This window comes from Schistocerca piceifrons, chromosome 4 (assembly GCF_021461385.2).
Source record: "Schistocerca piceifrons isolate TAMUIC-IGC-003096 chromosome 4, iqSchPice1.1, whole genome shotgun sequence".
Taxonomy (NCBI): Eukaryota; Metazoa; Arthropoda; class Insecta; order Orthoptera; family Acrididae; genus Schistocerca; species Schistocerca piceifrons.
In genome coordinates this window covers 531619256-531638680 of record NC_060141.1, presented here as the reverse complement: position 1 = coordinate 531638680, position 19425 = coordinate 531619256, and positions in this window count along the sequence as shown.

Below are 19425 nucleotides of genomic sequence, written 5' to 3'. Positions count from 1 at the left end.
AGTTCCAAAATGTCAAATGGTAAAAGGTATTCGAAACACTGACAAAAACTGGCGTAAGTTGTAGGGAAGTGCCTGAAATAAACAATACGTACAAGAACCAAGAGGTTGCAATTAGCCTGTAAGACCAAGAAAGAGGTGTTCGGATTAAAAAGGAAAGAAGATAGGGATGTTGTGTTTCACCCCAACTGTTCAATTTACACATTGAAGAAGGAATTAGAGAAGTATAAGAAAGATTCAGGAGTGGGATTAAAATTCAGGGTCAAAGGATATCAATAATAAGATTTGCTGATGACATTGCTATCCTCAGTAAAAATGGTGAATGAAATGAACAGTCTAGTCATCACAGAATATGGATTGAGAGTAAATCGAAGGAAGACGAAAGTAATGAGAAGTAGCAGGAATGAGAACTGCGAGAAAACATTACAACTGGGAGTCACGTCGTAGACAAACTTAAGGAATTCTATTTGCTACATAGTAAAATAATCTCTGACGAGCAGAGTAAGGAGGACATAAAGGCAAACTAGCACTGGCGTAAAAGGTATTCACATTCAAGAGAAGTCTGGTCGTATGAAACAGCATTTTATGATAGTGAGACGTGGATGTGGGAAAACCAGAATAGAGGAGAAAAGAAGCCTTGGAGATGTGGTGCTACAGGAGAATGTTTAAAATTAAGTGGACTGACTAGATAAGGAATGAGGAGGTTCTCTGTAGAGTGAGGAAAGGAGCACATGGGAAACACTGACAAGAAGAAGGGACATGATAATAGGACATCTGCTAATGCCTCTGGAATGGTATGGAACTAGAGGATGCTGTAGAGGGTAAATACTGTACAGGACGACAGGGACTGGAATGCACCGAGCAAATAACTTAGGATGTAGGGTGCAATTGCTAGCCTGAGATGAAACGTTTTCCATAGGAGAGAAAATTATTGTGGGCCGCATCAAATAAGTCAGAAAGATGAAAAATAACTGGCGCTTCTCTCATGTTCTCGCGACAATACGGTGTTCGCGCATTGCCCTCACTCTGCACCAAGCCACAGATGCTCTGCTCGCAAGTATGGCTGGGGTTATAGTGGAGTAGCGTGGCTCGACCAGAGCGGTGCAACGTGGCGAGCAGAGCAGCACTGGCGAAACTAACTATTGCTGTCCAGTGTGCGTGATTACAGTGGAGCTGCAAGCGGAGCTGTGCAAAGCAGAGCGGCGTTGAGCGAATGAAACAAGTTTATTTCACAGAGCGGCGACCAAAGCATTCTAGTGACTCCTGTAGCTTTCGGGAAATGCCGGCAGCGTTCTGCTGTTGGTGCGGGTAGCAGAGTCAGTAGTGATGCTCGCGCTTGTGTTTCTTTTGTTCTGCTGTTGAGAGAATGGTATCATCGGAATCTTTCATAGCAGCTATTCTGCTCGCATTTCTTTACGGGACCAGCGGAACCATTATCATCACAACTAATTCATTTTGGACAAGTTATGTGGTGAGGTTGTTGCAAAACTACAATCCACACTGAGGACCCAAAGAATCTTGTACAGCTTCCTAATATCGTACAGGGCCCCGCGAGCACTCAGAGACTCGACTAACGTCTGCACTAGTGCTGGAGGGAATTGACACCATGAATCCTGCAGGGCTGCCCATAACTCCCTAAGAGTAGGAATAGGTGGAGATCTCTTCTGAACAGCACGTTGCAAAGTATCGCAGATATGCTAAATAGAGCTCGGGGATTTTGCTGGCCTGCGGAAATGTTTAAACTCAGAAGAGTGTTCCTGGAGGCACCCTGTAGCAATTCTGGATGTGTGGGAAGTCGCATTATCCTGCTGGAATTGACCAAGTCCGTCGGAATGCACAATGGACGCGAAAGGATGCAGCTGACCAGACAGGATGCTTACGTATGTGTCAACTGTAAGAGTCGTATCTAGACGTATCAGGGGTCCCGTATCACTCTTAACTGCACAAGGTTACAGAGCCTTCACCAGCTTCAACAGTCCCCTACTGACATGCAGGGTCCATAGATTTACGAAGTTGTATCCATACCCGTACACATCCATCCACTCGATGCAATTTGAAACGCAACTCGTCCGATCAGGCAACATGTTTCCAGTCATCAACAGTCCGATATCACCGTTGACGGGCCCAGGAAGAAGTAAGGCTTCGTGTCGTGCAGTCATCAAAGGTCCACGAGTGGACCTTGGGCTCCGAAAGCCCATATCTATGATGTTTCGTTGAATGGTCCGCACGCTGACACTTGTTGATGGCCTAGCACTGAAATAGGCAGCAATTTGCGGAAGGGTTGACCTTCTGTCGCCTAGAACGATTATCTTCAGTCGTCGTTGGCGCCGTTCTTGCAGGATCTTTCTCCGCCCGCTGCGATGTCTGAGATTTGATGTTTTACCGGACTCCTGATATTCGCAGTTACTCGTGAAATGGTCGTACGAGAAAATCCCAACTTCATCGCCATCTCGGAGATGCTGTGTCCCTTCGCTCGTGCACCGACTATAACACCTCTTTCAATCTCACTTAGATCTTGATAGCCTGCTTCTTTAGAAATAGTAACCGATCTAACAACTGCGCCATTTATTGTCTTATGTAGGTGTTTCCGACCGCAGCACCTTATTCTGACTGTTTAGGTATCTCTGTAATTGAATACCCATGCCCATACCAGTTTCTTTGGCGCTTCAGTGTGTAAGTGGAGAATGCACTTCATTAATCTCACATTTCCTACAGTGTCTTATAGTGAGAGGCAATAATAAAATTGAAGCAGCATAGCTGAAGTCGTGTTTATTATTTGAGAAAAAGTCTTGATAACGGTCTCATATGGACAGCTTCATCTGAATGTCTGTTAAAGTTTCGTCCTATTTGATAAATGTCTTGGATCAGTGTCTACTTCATGTTGTTTATCAACACTCAGAGATCGTTGTAGATCAAGGACATTACTGTTGATAACATGTACATTTCACAATACTGTCAGCAAATTCTGATGAAGTTGCCATTGGCTTCCAAAATATGCTCCCTTTTGCGCTCATTATTCCAAAAGGACATTCTATTAGTCGTCGTGGACTGGAAAATGGTTTGTTGAAATATTCATTGCATAGATCTAAAACACATTGACTGTAATATTTGATAAAATGCCTCAACAGTTGATAATACTGAAGAATACAAAAGTCCATCCAACTGATGTATTTAATAGAGGCGAGTCTGCTGATGTAGGAAGCTCCTCTTCTTTCATCAAGTGAAATACAGCAGAAGAATAAAATCTACCACCTTCCCATGCCCCCAACAGCAATTACAATGAATTTCCACTGAGGATTTGCGGCTTCTTCTAGTACAACTGAATGAAAATTTTTATAATTTTAAAATAGTGTATCAGAATTTTCTGGTCATTATAGAGGAATTTGTTTGCTGTCAACATCGCCTACTGCACTTGGAATGTTTTGTATTTTATATAAATAATTCACAGCCTTTCAAATAAGCGATTCGCCTCGATGAGCAATGAATCCACAAGCTTCAGTGCGGCTGCACAGTATCGTCCGACTTCCGGCGGGACTTCGGAATTAGTGTGTATGGAAGACAAGGATGGGAACTGTGGACAGGTGGCGATAGGTGGGAATGTGGGTCAGCCGGGGAGCGTGCCGAGTACTCCGTGCACTTCAGATAAACGCTGTATCGGGATGGCGCAGTGGTCGACGCAAGTGCCTTGTAAGGGGGAGATCCCAGCTTTGGGTTCCGGTCGGGCACACATTTTTCACTCATCGCTGCCGATTCTGCATAAAGTCGCGATGCAGCTGATATCATCAAGTCCTTCCCTTTCCTTTCCTTTCGCCCCCTCCCTATTCCATTTACATGATATCGTATTAAAGTCTGAAGTAATTCGGTCAAGTACTTTTCGAGATGTTTGGTAAGAACCTTAAACAAATATTTGACTGTATATGTTGTTGTAGATATTCTAAACTGATTTGTGTGCAAATTTTTAAATAACACAGCTTAATGTTAACTTCATGAATATAAAGGTCTTTGTAGATCTGGTCACCGAATTAAGACTACCATTAGATTTATTTAACGAATTAATAAAATTTTTGTTTTGGTGGAAAAAAAAGTTGATAATAAACATCAGTGATAAAACACTACACATGAAAATAAACTGCAATATTCGCCCCTTAGAAGTAGTTGCACTGTGTTGCAAACATGTGTTCCTAAGTTTCCCTTTTGTGCAGCCTTCAGCGTATAGCTGCCTCATTTACATCCCTTCTGGGGATAGCGCGGTGGTGGAGGAAGCCTCAGCGCTCAGCAGACTTTGCTGCTCTCGTGGAGCCTGGGGGCGCTCAGGGAGCACAAATCTTGGCCAGACCTGTTTAGATTTAGATTTTGTTACATTCTTCGCTGTGAACCGTGTTACTATGAGCATTATCACTTTTGTAACTAATCGAACTGTAAAATTTGTCTACATTAGCGTTGAGAAAGAAATACTCTTCTCATTCAACCTTAGAAACAGACTCCGAATCGAGTACCAGTATGTCCGCATTGTAATGTTTTCCTAAGCTGATTCCTAAGCTGAAGAGTTCTTGGGTGTCCACTCAGGTTGCGTCTTACGTTCTCCACCACATCCCAGTAAACAGATTTGTTGCTACTTTCGGGTGGTTTCAGATGACTGCTTCACTGTTTGCGTATGCGTCTCATATAGTTTGGCCGTTTCCCTCTTATTATTTTGCTTCTGTCGATATCCATGCAGCCGCCGAGGTGGATGGTGGTGCTTTCGCAAACGTGAGTTCTATAAAATTTCCCCGACCTCGTGGCAAGGCACACATGAGGAAACTGTACACACGACGGAAGAGAGATCCAGTGTACATAGACGCTACACTAAACTATGCCAGACCACAAGATCAGCCGTGGCCGAATGTAGTACAAAAAGAAGCCATATTATAGAACTAAACCCAGATTATTACGCAATCTTACTTATTTACAAGGGCATTGAAATTATGGTCCTAGACGGTCCAATAAACAAACGTAACAGCCTACAATTAAGTCTGGCGTGGAACCCTGTACTGAGCTAAGAAAAGAGCAAAGTGTGAGTGTAGAGTGAGGTCCGCTCCCGACGGTGATACTGCAAACGACGGAGACCCCGGTTAGCACCTGGACGTCACCACCAACACAACCGTCACTACCCACAGCGGAAAATTCACAGACAGCGATAGAAGCGGAGTGCTGGAGGGGGGTCAAGCCGTACATAGGACGCCGTCACTACTAGTGCAGCAGTCTTCAGGAACCACCTGCAGATAGCTACGTTTTTTTTTTTTTTCTTTATTGTGATTTTGATCACCTTATACAAAGGCGGTCTGTCAGCAGCATAGTACGCCGCTCTTCAGCCTTGAGTTTTACAATAAGTATTACATATAGGTGGCACAGAGAATACAATCAAAACGGCGGGCAAAAAATGGAGACACTAAAAAACCAAAATCATGGAGTCGTTCACGCTGGACGAGAAATATCACTAACACTAGTTGACACGGCGCACATAACATGGAAGACGGCGACGGCACACGTGAACCGTGGTGGCGTGACGGCGAAAGAACACTAAACACAAACGAAGGCACACACACGAGACACTGATGGCGATGATCTCCAGCGCGCGAATGTTCACTGAGCGTGTGCGAGTCCGGGGACCTGCCAAGAGAGGAGGAGGAGGAGGAAGGGGAGTTGGAGAGGGAGAGGGGAGAGCAGAGATGCCATGGGCAGGGGAGATAGAGGAAGGGAGGAAGGGCGAGGGGACTCCTGGGGGAAGAGGGGCGGAGGAAGGGAGATGGGGGAAAGGGAAAGAGAAGGGAGGGAGGGTGCCTAAGGGAAAGGACACAGGAAATGGGGGGAGGATCAAAGTTGAGAGGAGGGGTAGATGGAGGGGAGGAGGACATCATCAGGGAGGGGGAGCTGGCGGAAGCCACCTTGGGAGAAGGTAAGGAGGGTGGAGAGATCGAGACCGGGTGAGACGTGGGAATACAGGCTCGGCAGCGGGCGGGGGTGGTAGAGGATGGGTGAGACAAGCAGGTGAGGAGGACCGAGTTTGCAGGAGGTGTACAGGATCCGTATCCTTTCAAGGAAAAGCAGGAGGTGGGGGAAGGGGATGAGATCGTACAGGATTCGCGTGGGGGAGGGGAGACGGATGCGATAGGCGAGGCAGAGAGCATGGCGTTCAAGGATTTGGAGGGATTTATAAAAGGTAGGGGGGGGTGGAGATCCAGGCCGGATGGGCGTAACAAAGGATAGGACGGATGAGGGATTTATAGGTGTGGAGGATGGTGGAGGGGTCCAGACCCCACGTACGGCCGGAAAGGAGCTTGAGGAGACGGAGTCGGGAGCATACCTTGGCTTGGATTGTCCGGAGATGGGGGGTCCAGGAGAGGCGACGGTCGAGGGTGACGCCAAGGTACTTGAGGGTGGGGGTGAGGGCGATAGGACGGCCATAGATGGTGAGATAGAAATCAAGGAGGCCTACAATGATCGCCTGGGTTTTGAGGGATTGACCTTGAGCAACCACTGGTTGCACCAAGCGGTGAACCGGTCAAGATGGGATTGGAGAAGGTGTTGGGAGCGCTCCAGGGCGGGGCAAGGGCAAGGAAGGCGGTGTCATCGGCAAACTGGAGAAGGTGGACGGGGGGTGACGGCGGCGGCATGTCCGCCGTATACAAAAGGTACAGAAGGGGGGAGAGGACAGAGCCTTGGGGCACACTGGCGGAGGGGAAAAAGGTGTAGGAATCTGTGTTATGGATGGTGACGTAGGAAGGACGGTGGGAGAGAAAGGAGCCGATCAGACGGAAGTAGTTAATGGGAAGGGCGAAGGTTTGGAGCATGAAGAGGAGACCGGAACGCCATACGCGGTCATAAGCACGTTCGAGGTCCAGGGAGAGGAAGATTGCGGAGCGACGGGAATTAAGCTGGTCGGAAAGGAGGTGAGTGCGGTGAAGGAGAAGGTCGTCGGAAGAGAAGGACGGTCGAAAGCCACACTGGGTAACGGGAAGGAGGCGGTGTTGGCGGAGATGCTGGTGGATGCGTCGGGTGAGGATAGATTCCAGGACCTCGCTGATGACCGAGGTAAGGCTGATGGGACGGTAGGAGGAGACGGCGGACGGCGGTTTGCCAGGTTTAAGGAACATCAGGATACGGGAGGTTTCCACAGGTCGGGGTAGTAACCGGTGGACAGGACTACATTGTAGAGCCTGACCAGAGTGGAGAGGAAAGAGACAGGAGCTTCACGAAGGTGACGGTAGGTGACACGATCGTGACCAGGAGCGGTGTTGCGTTTGGTGCGGAGTGTAGCAATGAGATCCTGTGTAGTGATAGGGGCATGGAGTTCCGTGTGTGCAATGTTGTCCTCCAAGTACTGGAAACCAGGAGCGAAGGGAGGGACGGAGGTGTCAGTTCGATCGCGGACATCCGGGAAGAGGAAGTATTCGAACTGGGGATCATCGGGGATGGAAAACACATCGGAGAGGTAGGAGGTAAAGTGATTGGCCTTACTTAGGGTGTCAGGGAAGGGGTGATCATCATGGAGGATAGTAGGAGGAGGGTTTAGTTCCGGTAAGGCGACGGAAGGCTGACCAGAACTTGGTCGAGTTGATAGGTAGGGCAGGATTTAAACGGGTGCATGTCTGTCGCCAGTCCCGACGTTTCTTAGCCGCGAGCAAATTACGAACGTGTCGCTGGAGTTGCCGGTGGCGTCATAGTGTGTCTGGGTCACGCGTGTGGAGGAAGGCACGGTAGAGACGGCGGAATTCACGGAGGAGGAGGTAAGGTAGGACGGTGGATGGATACGAGTCTGTTCGCCGAAATATAGTGGAAAGACACACAAGAATATACGAGTACAATACTGCTCCAGTTCACTCCCCGTCTGTTTACCCTGGCTAAAAAGCACTGTGGGGGATATTTGAAATGGGATTATGTAGTAAATAATTTGACAAAGTTAATTCAGTTTAGCTTATTTGCGAATCGCGCATGTCGTCTGGATCCTACGATTACAAGCCTCCAAGACCTCGCACAATTCTCTCTAGTGACAATCAGTGGTTTCCTAATGACTGCAAGTAAGTCAGGCATCAGCCGGATTGCCGGCCGGTGTGGCTGAGCGGTTCTAGGCGCTTCAGTTTGGAACCGCGTGACCGCTACGGTCGCAGGTTCGAATCCTGCCTCGGGCATGGATGTGCGTGATGTCCTTAGGTTAGTTAGGTTTAACTAGTTCTAAGTTCTAGGGGACTGATGACCTCAGTGGTTAAGTCCCATAGTGCTCGGAGCCATTTTTTTCACCCGGATTATTTGTACTCCCACATCCTAGCAGAATGTCTCAAGCAGCGCTACAATTACGCGGCTCATGACCGAACACGTCCCACACATGCCATACGCCACTGGCTACCAACAAACTAACCGCGACACGGGAACCAAATGGTTGAATGCCGAAGCGTTCTTTCGCGCCACTATATATACACACACACACCCGTGCAACGACCGTTTTTCGTATCAGCGACCGAGCGAGGTGGCGCGTTGGTTAGCATTCGGGAGGACGACGGTTCAAACCCGCGTACGGTCATCCTGATTTAGCTTTTCCATGATTTCCCTAAAACGCTTCAGACAAGTGCTGCGATGGTTCATTTGAAAGGGCACTGCCGATTTCCTTCCCCATCCTTCCTTAATCCGATGGGACCGGTGACTCACTGTTCGGTCTCCTCCCCCAAATCAACCAAACAACCGCATCATCGAACCCATTTTAAAGTTTCGTATATCGTGTCTTCGCAGCTTGCATCTCGCTATGTGTTTATCAGTTTTCTGTAATTACACTGACGGAATAAAAAATTGAAAAACCAAGGAGAAGTTGTGCTTCATAAACGAAGGTTAGTAAGCGTGTTTCTACATTTTAAAAAAGATTTCCATTCAAATCTCGCGCCATTCGCATATGAGTGGCGCTAGTAGCACCACTATGAGGATGCAAATCAGGTTTCCTATAAATACACGCTGCAACGGTTGTCAGCATTAGTTACCTCTGAGACAGAACGTCATAAGTTGCTGTTGCCCAAGAACCCCTTTAAGACGACAAAGACACCATTACCATCAAACAAATGGATCTGAGCACTAAGGGACTTACATCTGAGGTTATCAGTCCCCTAGAATTTAGAACAACTTAGCCCTAACTAACCTAACGACATCAGATACATCCATGCCCGAGGCAGGATCCCAACCTGCGACCGTAGCTGTCACGCGGTTCCTGGAGCACCTAAAAGCGCTCGGCCACGGCGGCCGGCCCATTACCATCACCTCAATGAGTCTGAACGAGGGCGTGTAGCAGAGCTACGACAAGCTGAATGATCGATCTGCGATACTGCAGAGTGTCTTGGCAGGAATGTAGCCACCGCATATGATTGCTTGCAACGGTGTTCACGAGGACGTACGGTCCGGATGAAAGCTGGTTTTGCTACGGTGCCAGTGATGGCCGCGTGCTGGTTACAAGGAGGGTCTCCGTGCTAGACACTTTCGATCTACACATGGAGTTATGGCCTGGCGTGCGGTTTCGTATTACAGCAAGAACACTTTTCTGGTTATTCCATGTACACTAACTGCAAATCCCTACGGGAATCTGGTGATTCGACCTCTTGTGTTGCCATTCATGAAGGGCCTTCCAGAGTGTGTTTCCTAACAGCAGCCGGCCAGTGTGGCCGAGCGATTCTAGGCGCTTCAGTCTGGAACCGCGCGACCGCTACGGTCGCAGCTTCGAATCCTGCATCGGGCATGGCTGTGTGTGATGTCCTTAGTTTAGTTAGGTTTAAGTGGTTCTAAGTTCTAGGGGACTGATGACCTCAGATGTTAAGTCCCATAGAGCTCAGAGCCATTTTCCTACCAGCATAGCGCTCGTCTGCATACCGCTGTTGTAACCCGACTTACCCTACAGAATTTCGACATCGTGGCTTGGCCTACTCGATCACCAGATTTGTCTCCAATCGAGTACATGTGAGACGTCATCGGACGACAACTCCTACGTCATCCAGTAAAAGCATTAACCATCCTTGTATTGACAGACCAAGTGCAAAAGACAATTTACTCTGTCCCCCAAACTGACTTCCCGTATCTGTCCAACACAATGCATGCACGTTCTCAAGCATGCATTCAACATTCTGGCAGTTACACTGAATGTTTTTGTACCAGCATTTTACTTTTGCAACGGCTTGTCTCGTGCTCACATTAACAGGTGATCTTGAAATGTTGATCACACAGATATGTTACATAGACAAATATATTCCAGAAATTTCATTACTCTACATTAGTTATTTTTGGGTGTTCCGATGTTTTCGCTATTACATACTTCTCTCACAAACCTTAAATTATTAAAATCGTTCTTAGCGCCACAAAGTTCACACAAAGACAACATGTTTAAAATTATTACGAAGTTACTACATCCTTGCGGAATTCCTTTTCTTCTTCTTCTTCTACTTCTTCTCTGTGTATTGCCTATCCGTTTCGGATGTTGGTGGCCATCATATGTATATCACTTTTACTTATCCGAAAAAATTCATTCATCGTGTCTGAAGTCAATGTCTTGTTTCCGAGTCAAGACGTTCCTCTTTTTGCTCCCTCATCTTCCACGTATCTTTCCATGAAGAATGTTCTGCATCAGTTTACACGCGTTTCCATTTCTCATTCCACGGCCGATATATTGCATTTTCTGAATTTTACTGTGTATAGAACGTCTTTTCCCTTTTTCATTTTGCAGGCAATATCGTTATTAGAAAGTTTGTCTTCACTCTTAGCACACTCCTGTGCAGCCGCATGTCAAATGCAAGTCGGTCGCCCGTCGTCTCGGTCAAAATCCAGGTCTCATCTACGCTGAAAAGTATGAAGATACGAACAATGTAGAATCTTAATTTTCTTTCGATTGATAGGTGATAGTGCTTTACAAAACTTGGGTCTGGCTTGGTCAATACACACTTTAATTCCTTCTGACCCATATCATTAGCTGTTAACGTTTGTTCCCAGATATTATTTGTTTACTCACCAACTATGTTTAGATGACTGTGGTGTTCTTTTCTTACCGATTACCACTGAATTTGTTTTACTTATGTTGATTTCTAGTCCATAACGCTCATTACTATCGTTGGTTCAGGATACAAGATGTTGAAATATATTCAAGCTCTCACCAAATATTACAGTTTCATCAGTGTAACGTACATTGTTCGGCTTCTCTCAATTCAAGACAGTTCCTTTTTCTACATTTTAAATGGCTTCTTTCAAGATGTATTCTGAGTAAAGACTGTCAGTAGCGTCAAAATACAATAGTGTCTCACTCCTCTGCAAATGTTTAATGTGTCAGATCTGTCTTTTACTACTCTTAGAGCAATATATTGAGTCCAATATAGATCAGTTACAATCCGGAGATCTTTGATTTTTATCCCGTTATTTTTTTAGTACTTCGGCCATCTTGTAATGTTGTACTCTGTAAAAAGCCTTTTTGTAGTCAGTAAAAGAGATATAAACGTAGCAGTTCGTACGTCTACACCACATGAACAAGATTTAGCTCCGGAATTGAGCCTCTTGGGTGCCGATAACGTTTCTGAAGCTAAACTATGTAGGCATCCCTTATTCTTTATTACGGTAAATCACCAGCTTTTATGTGGTGGGTGTTACTGGGAACGGATGCTAATTTTTGATTCATTGCGATTCCGCTTTATCTTTCGAGTCAGACTGAGTTTTGCACCAGATACCGTGGCACCTCAACCGACTCCTCTTAAGATGTATTTTCTCATGCTGTATCGTATTTCTTATTTGCAACTCGCATTTACGATATTTTTAGTGACACTATCCACAAATCATAGAAGTTCATGATAACATTTATATGAAATAAATACTCTACACTGAATTACCTTCTTTTGAGCCATCCCTCGACTTTCTGGATTTAATATACAACCACAGCTACAAGTTTTCAAATTTTAAGCTAAGAGGTACGTCTTTAGCACCATACATCTACTAAACTAATAATTACGCTACAAGGTTCAGGGTGAAGTCATTTGTTTCATCGTGAAGAGAGATTAAATTTGAGTCGGCCCCTGTGACCGAGCGGCTCTGGTGCTTCAGTCCGGAACCGCGCTGCTGCTACGGTCGCAGGTCCGAATCCTGCCTCTTGCATGGGTGTGTGTGATGTCCTTAGGTTAGTTAGGATTAAGTAGTTCTAAGTCTAGGGGACTGATGACCTCATATGTTAAGTCCCATATTCCTTAGAGCCATTTGAACCATTAAATTTGATACGCATATATCTTAACTAGCTGCAGTACGACATGTTATTATGAGTGAGGTTTCAAACCGTAAGTCATCCGGCGCACTAAGTGGACGCGGCGCACAAAGGAGCCAATCTGCGTGTTTCTGGTGGAGCTAACTGTCCTCCCTGCTACTATCACAGGCATGTCTGTTGCTAAATCACTCTGGACAGACACGTGACAGCTACCATCGTCTGCTGCCCGAGCAGCCTCTGCTGTCTGTACACTGTCAAGCGCGAGACCAGCGGCGACGCCCTCCTGACTTGTCACAATGGCGAGTGCTGACGCGTAAGCGATTTCGCTCGGAGCTCAGAGAGCGGTGCTGTTACCGCCTTGCCTCAGAGATCCGGTACGCGTCATGTGTCATTGCAGTCAGAAGGTCTCACTTATTTAATGTTATGCCCGCACACCCACCGTCGTTGCGACTGCACAGATATCGCTTCAGCATCCCCCCCCCCCCCTCCCCGGCAGGGAAGGTATATTGCCCCAGCTAGTAAAGAACCATTCCCTGTTGCCTGCCGTATGGGTCGGGCATAAAACATCTCTAAATCACGTCGTAAATCTAGTCGTGTGAACTAGCAGTTGAAAATTAATCGCGTTTTTCCCGAGATATTTCACACACTTTCAACCTCGACGGATCCAAAGAGAGTTTTTTTTATTATTGTTACTCTGGGGTAAGATGTCAACTGAGTTCCAGTCTATTTTTACTAATTTGTTTTCCTGAGTAATTTAATTTAGCTACTTTAGCGGTCTGTATGCATTCGTTGAATCCTATTAAATATGTTTGTAAAAGGTTTATCAGCTTCCTCCCATAACCCTTGAATGTTCACAGATATTGTCTATGTACCAGCTGATTACGGAATTCAGTAAACGTTGGGAATGTCTCGTATATTTCTGTTTTATTGACACAGTTAAGTTCTTGAATTAATGAGAGATAGCACTGGGGGATCAATGAAAGGAGAGTTGACCCTAATGTGTATTCTTTCGGTAAGATAAGTCAGCCAATACAACATTCCTTCGTCTACCTATCACCAAAGATATGATTTACCATGAAACTGTCCTTTGCCATTAATGTCCGATAAATTATAAATATGTCTCTGGGCCTTACAATGTCTAAGCTTCTCATTGCTCACGACACGATATTAATTATGGGTTCGAATCCTTTCAATGTCTGTTCAGCACAAGTTTAGTCTTTTAACTGGAACTATTTTTCACTTCTCGTTTATTAGCGGAATCGTCTTGACAACGAGCGGCAAAGGTACTAGTGTGATAAGGTCCAATACTCTTCAATAATTCGCATACAGCGAATTAAGTCCTAATTAAACATAAAATTTTCCGTATTGTCAATAAATCTCTTCACAATCGTAAGTAAACGATTATAGCGTTTCGTTTAACAAGTACAATCACAATTCATTTGAATATCAATGTTCGTACACCCAACCACCTTTAGTTGACTCCGTCTCTGAATTTATCCCATAATAATCTATTCTCCACCACTCCAGTGTCTAATCTGATTCTAAAATGCAGTTTCATTAGGCTGCTAATCCGAAAATTCCGACTACCACGGGAGAACTACGAACACACTCGCCACCACTGAAAACAAAAACTCAAGAGACCTAACAATGCTGCGCATTCGTTTATACATTACATTCAAAACAAAACACAACTCTGTTATGTCTTCCGTGGATTCCCTTTGTACTACTTTGCGTTACTCTATTTCGAATATCTACTCTTTGTAAAATTTTAACTAATTATTACTTCGAAATACTACACCTTTTTTTTGACTCTCAGGTCATTTCGTACTACAGAACATAATCTAATACTCGTTTCTGTGTAACCACTCTCTAAAGAGCGGTTACAATGTCCTACCCACAAAACGGGAGTATCAGCAAACTCCGTCTGTAGTGCTGTTGTTCGCCTCTGCAACAAGGTACCCTGTATTCAGTGCAGAATTTAATGCAATGCTGCATTTAAGGAAGAGACGAATCTCTTCCTTTTTCCACTTTATAACTTTTCCTTTAAAAATAGACATATTCACGGGAAAATCTCCCATCTTGCCAGAATTACACTTCTTTCTATTTTCGTTTGTCAGACACGCCACTTCCTTTTCCCTTCTGTGTTCATGAAGCACTTTGTACCACATTCGTCTTTGTCTTTTTCTCGCTCTTCCACCCCTTGTCTCAGTTCCACTACTGCCATAACTCTGCCTCCCCACCTGATACCAATGATTTGCCTTTGTTCTACTTTTCATGAATTGTTTTATTGCTGTAGCTACTGCTCTTTATGTTATAGGTTTTGTTAATTGTTGAATCTCAAATTATACGCAAGACTTCTTATGCCCTGTATGCCATAATGAAAATGATCTAACACATGCAGAATAGCTGTGAGAGGGCCTGGATAAATTGGCAGGCGAAAATAGTAAATCTGAACCGTGCCTTCACTCACGTAGACGGCTGCTGTTGGCGTACAGCTCTACGGTTTCGTTCCCTAGCAACCGCCTTCCTGGCGTCTCGCTAGCGATCAGTCTTGCAGTCCCTTGAAGTGATTTTTTTTTTACAGACAAGGCTATCTGTGGAGTCTTTACGTGCTTCTTATTCTGCACGTTAAGAGGACTCGATCACGTAGAACGGAGGAGGTCATTGTGTTGTGGTTGACGGCTGTTTACCGTGGTAAGTGGCGACGCCATTTGGAGCTTCATTGTTTCCCCCTGCTGCGGCTTCTGGGTCGGCCAGTTTCCATTTTTGCTGCCTTGGTGGATGGACGTGGTCCTGCCGGCATTCCTGGTGCCTCTATGGTCTGGCATAGAAATAAATGCTGTTTGCAACTTTCAGTAGAGTCTATTATTTGGCCTGAGGCTTAAAAGTGGATCAGCATCCGAAGTAGGCGAAAAATGGCTGAATTTTCTTTTGAAACGGTTGTACAAGGGGTCACATTTTGGCCAGTTCTATCATTTCTTGATTATGTATAGACGTTGTTGCTTTAAAATCTACAGCTGTGCCTTATTTTTAAACACTGAAGTGCTCAAGCCTTGTAATACCTTCTGTATTTAAAACAGTCCTGTGCTGATAGTTTTGAGCGATCAGACGTTCTAAAATATTTTTACGTTCGACAGTCTGTTCGCGTTGATGACGGATTAACAGTTTCCATTGTTCTGACTGCAGGTAGCCGCTTGTGAGCTGTAATTTGTATCCATTACAATATTTTAATGTGTATCTTGTTCATGTTTAAGAGTCTGAGCTCAACCAGACAACTGTTTCATGCATCGCTTGAGCTGAAAACGGTAACTTTGCCCTGGTTTACTAAATTTCAGCACCCTTTTAAGTGCGCTATGATTCTGTTAATCAAAGCATTTGGTTGTTTCTTTGTGGTGATCGGAGATTTAAAACCATTTTCCTGGATAACTTCTGTTGCTTTAATGATTTTAAAGCATTTCTTAAGTTAAATATTTTTAGAATTCGAAGGGCCTTAATTTTAGTGGTCTTTATTATACGCCCGTATTACAAGTCCCCTGTAATTGATTTCAAACTGTATGGAAGTGCTTCTGATTTTCCCTTTGATGGACTGTCTTTTAAATGTAGATTTCCTTAAATGTTTTAAATGTTTCTGTATTTTCTACCATTTATTTTCGAGGTGTTACTTAAAGAAAATCCTTTTATCAAAAATAGTTGTTTTTAGTTTTAAATGCCTCTGGTGTTATTTCTTTATTACTTTCTACATCTTAGAAAACCTAAAATAAAAAATAAAGGTATGGAATATTTGAGTCTTGTACTCCATCATCTTGCCACTCCCAGTCCTGGGTTCCCAATATTTCACAATTATTTAAAAAGAAGTAAATAATATTGAGCTACTTAACTACAAGCTTCGCCATCATTCTATCTAGAACTACCAACTCTGTAGCCTTGTGGAATCACCAACACCGTATGAAGTGGTGATTGTACGGTTCAGTTGAAACATATTAAGTTGGCTAGCATGGTGTAAGTCAAGCTTCTGCTTCATCTATAAGTTACCAATGTGAACCCCAGTGCCTAAACAGTACGTAAGAATTACATAAGTCACATGCTTAGTATTTCAGAATCAGACAATATTATTTACTTCAGATTATTGCACTCAAGTAATACCTACTTTATATTTCTAAACATTATTAACACTAGATGCAGTGATGCAATATCCTTAAAATTCTTCTTGTTGTTGATATTTTGGCGGCTCCCCGCCCCTTCGTGGAATCTCATTATTCAGTGTAGAGAGTAGTGAGCACTCAAGTTGGGCAGAAGTATTGAGATTTCGTGTGGTGTACACAAGCATTGGATGTAATGGGTGTTAAAGCCCCATATCACGAGATTTCAAAGGTACTACACAACTGACCCAATGTAATGAATCCTGCTCAAGTGGTGTATAATGTAATTTAGAATATGTGTATGTGCTGAATATCGGTCATCATTAGTCTTTAATCCGTTATCGTACAGGGTACGACAGAAAGGTGTGTGGTAGATGCATTAATTGACTCCTTATAAACAGGGCACATAAGAGAACATTTTTAAACTTTTAATTTTCCGTTCCAGTTTGACGTAGGGTACATTAAAGAGCTCTGATTCATTTCAACAGATTACCATGCAATACGTCGATAGGTTACGGCAGTCGTAACAACGTGAGAGTTACAGCTGCACTTGTACACGTCAGGCACATGCGCCAAATTTCTGACAGCTCACTTTGCGTCTTATAAACATGTGTCTCTAGCAAAAGATTTCTCAAAATCATGGTTCCGTTGAGGATTTGCCTCTGTAAATGAGTTATGTTCAATACTGTCTGTCTTTCTATGGGCATTTGTCCCTCGTCAAAGCGGGGTCGGCCGTGTTATTACGGATTTGTCAGTGTTAGTTGCGGAGGTTGGCCGGATGCCCTTCCTGCCGCCACCCCGAAAACCCCCTGGGATGTAAATAGTGTACCCCAGCTGTCTGCCCCTAGTGTAAGCCGTGGAATAGTTTAAACGTTTTCAAATATCCGTGAGTCATGTAACTGAGGCGGAACGTGGGGACCAGCCCAATATTCACCTAGCTGGATGTGGAAAACCGCCTGAAAACCACGTCTCGGCTGGCCGGCAGACCGGTCCTCATCGTTAATCCACCGGGTGGATTAGATCCGAGGCTGGTGCGCCTACCTGAGTCTAGGAAGCAGTACATTAGCGCTCTCAGGTAACCTGCCAGGTCTAGTTATGTTCAATACTAGTCTCCAGTAATTGTTTTAATGATATAAGGTATTTATTCAACAACTGCAATGCTCGACGCAATACTTGTCAGAGTTGCTTATACATTTACAATCATCGTGCGCTTCGGCTCAGGCCACGTAGTTCAGCTATAAATGACGCCTCGTTCACGACGTCTCTATGACCGACACCACCTAACCTGTAGATAAAAATACGATTAAAGTTTAGTAACACTTTATCATTAGTGGCTGTCCCGAGCAGTGAACACACTTTTCGACATGCTACAAAATTTCGCTACCACTGACTTGTCACTAACCACTACTCTCGGCGGCGAACGCCAGCTATCTCACTCACCTCGTTTACACGGAAGTTCAAAAACCGGATTTCGTAAACCGATTTCCCAATACAACGTCTGGATGATCATATAAACTTAAAAATCGACTCTGGAGATCAGCTTCTGGTTGCCGACTTTCCAATTCCGCAGTCGTTTTTCGCTCCCTTGTTTTGAAACGTGCATGGGCTGTCAGGTTTCGCCTCGTTTTTAAAAAGTTTCAATGTATATGGACAGAATGGCTTTTTGTAAAATTACGGATAGGTAGAAATATTAGACTGAAGCTGTTTACACCTGGTCTAATTGAAGAGAAATAGCGACTGTACTGACTACATCACAAACTGTAACAGCTGTTTTCCAGGCGCCATGTTTGACACGGTTAACAAATCCGCTTGAGATCTCAACTTGTGAAGACGACAGCGAAAAACATTTTCTGAAATTCAGTTTTCGTCTTTCGGAAGATGTGTTGCATATAAACGTATGGACTGTCAAACTGCACTCCCTTAGCTGTGGCTAGAGGTAACGCCAAGCTCTGTGCTGCGTGCAACCAATGAGAGGTGAGAGACAGCCTTCGTGTGAACAGCCACGTCTTAACTCTTTGTGTGTGTGTGTGTGTGTGTGTGTGTGTGTGTGTGTGTGTGTGTGTGGTGTAATGGATGGTGAATGACGAATAAATTCTTGTTACATTGTGAGGTGTGGTGATGCCCGAAGGACGAGGTCCCAAGGCTAGGTTGGTACTTCGCGGCGGAACCACAAGTAAGTCAAGTAAGTGTAGTCACTGCCAGATACGACGACGAACGGGAAACGTTAGTGTAGATACATGCTCACGAGTTCCATACCCCGCTGCTGCAGATTGTTTGTTTATTTCAGGGCGGAGTGCCGTTTTGCGCCAGTCTGCAATCATCGACGGAGACGACAGCATCGTCTCACTGCAGTCAGCAGTTATATTTTACACAAAACCATGCAGCAAAGTTTAAAGTCAATTGTACTTTGAAAGAAGAGACTATTATCTTGTACTGTATCAAGTGATACGTTAGTGTTCAGTGACAGTAACGAATACACATGACCTACCTGTGGACATGGATTTTTTTTCAAAGTTAAGTTCATCTTGTTCAAGTTATAATAAAGAGATATAATAACTGTTCAATGCAAAAGAGAGAGCGGTTAGGTGGAAAGAGTGCATTGAAGGCCTCTATGATGGGGAGATTTGTCTACTGTGATAGAAGAAACAGTAGTCGATTTAGAAGGAAATTGGAAATTTGTGGTAAGGTTCTGTTCAAAAATGGCTCTGAGCACTATGGGACTCAACTGCTGTGGTCATAAGTCCCCTAGAACTTAGAACTACTTAAACCTAACTAACCTAAGGACATCACACACATCCATGCCCGAGGCAGGATTCGAACCTACGACGTAGCGGTCGTGCGGTTCCAGACTGTAGCGCCTTTAACCGCTCGGCCACTCCGGCCGGCGGTAAGGTTCTGTGGGACCAAACTTCTGAGGTCATCGGTCCTTAGGCTTACACACTGATTAAACTAAGTTACGCTAAGGATTTTGGTGTGTATAATGTGTGAGTCTGGAGGCATACCATTAGACTTTCGAAAAAATATCATCCACGCAGTTCCGAAGACTGC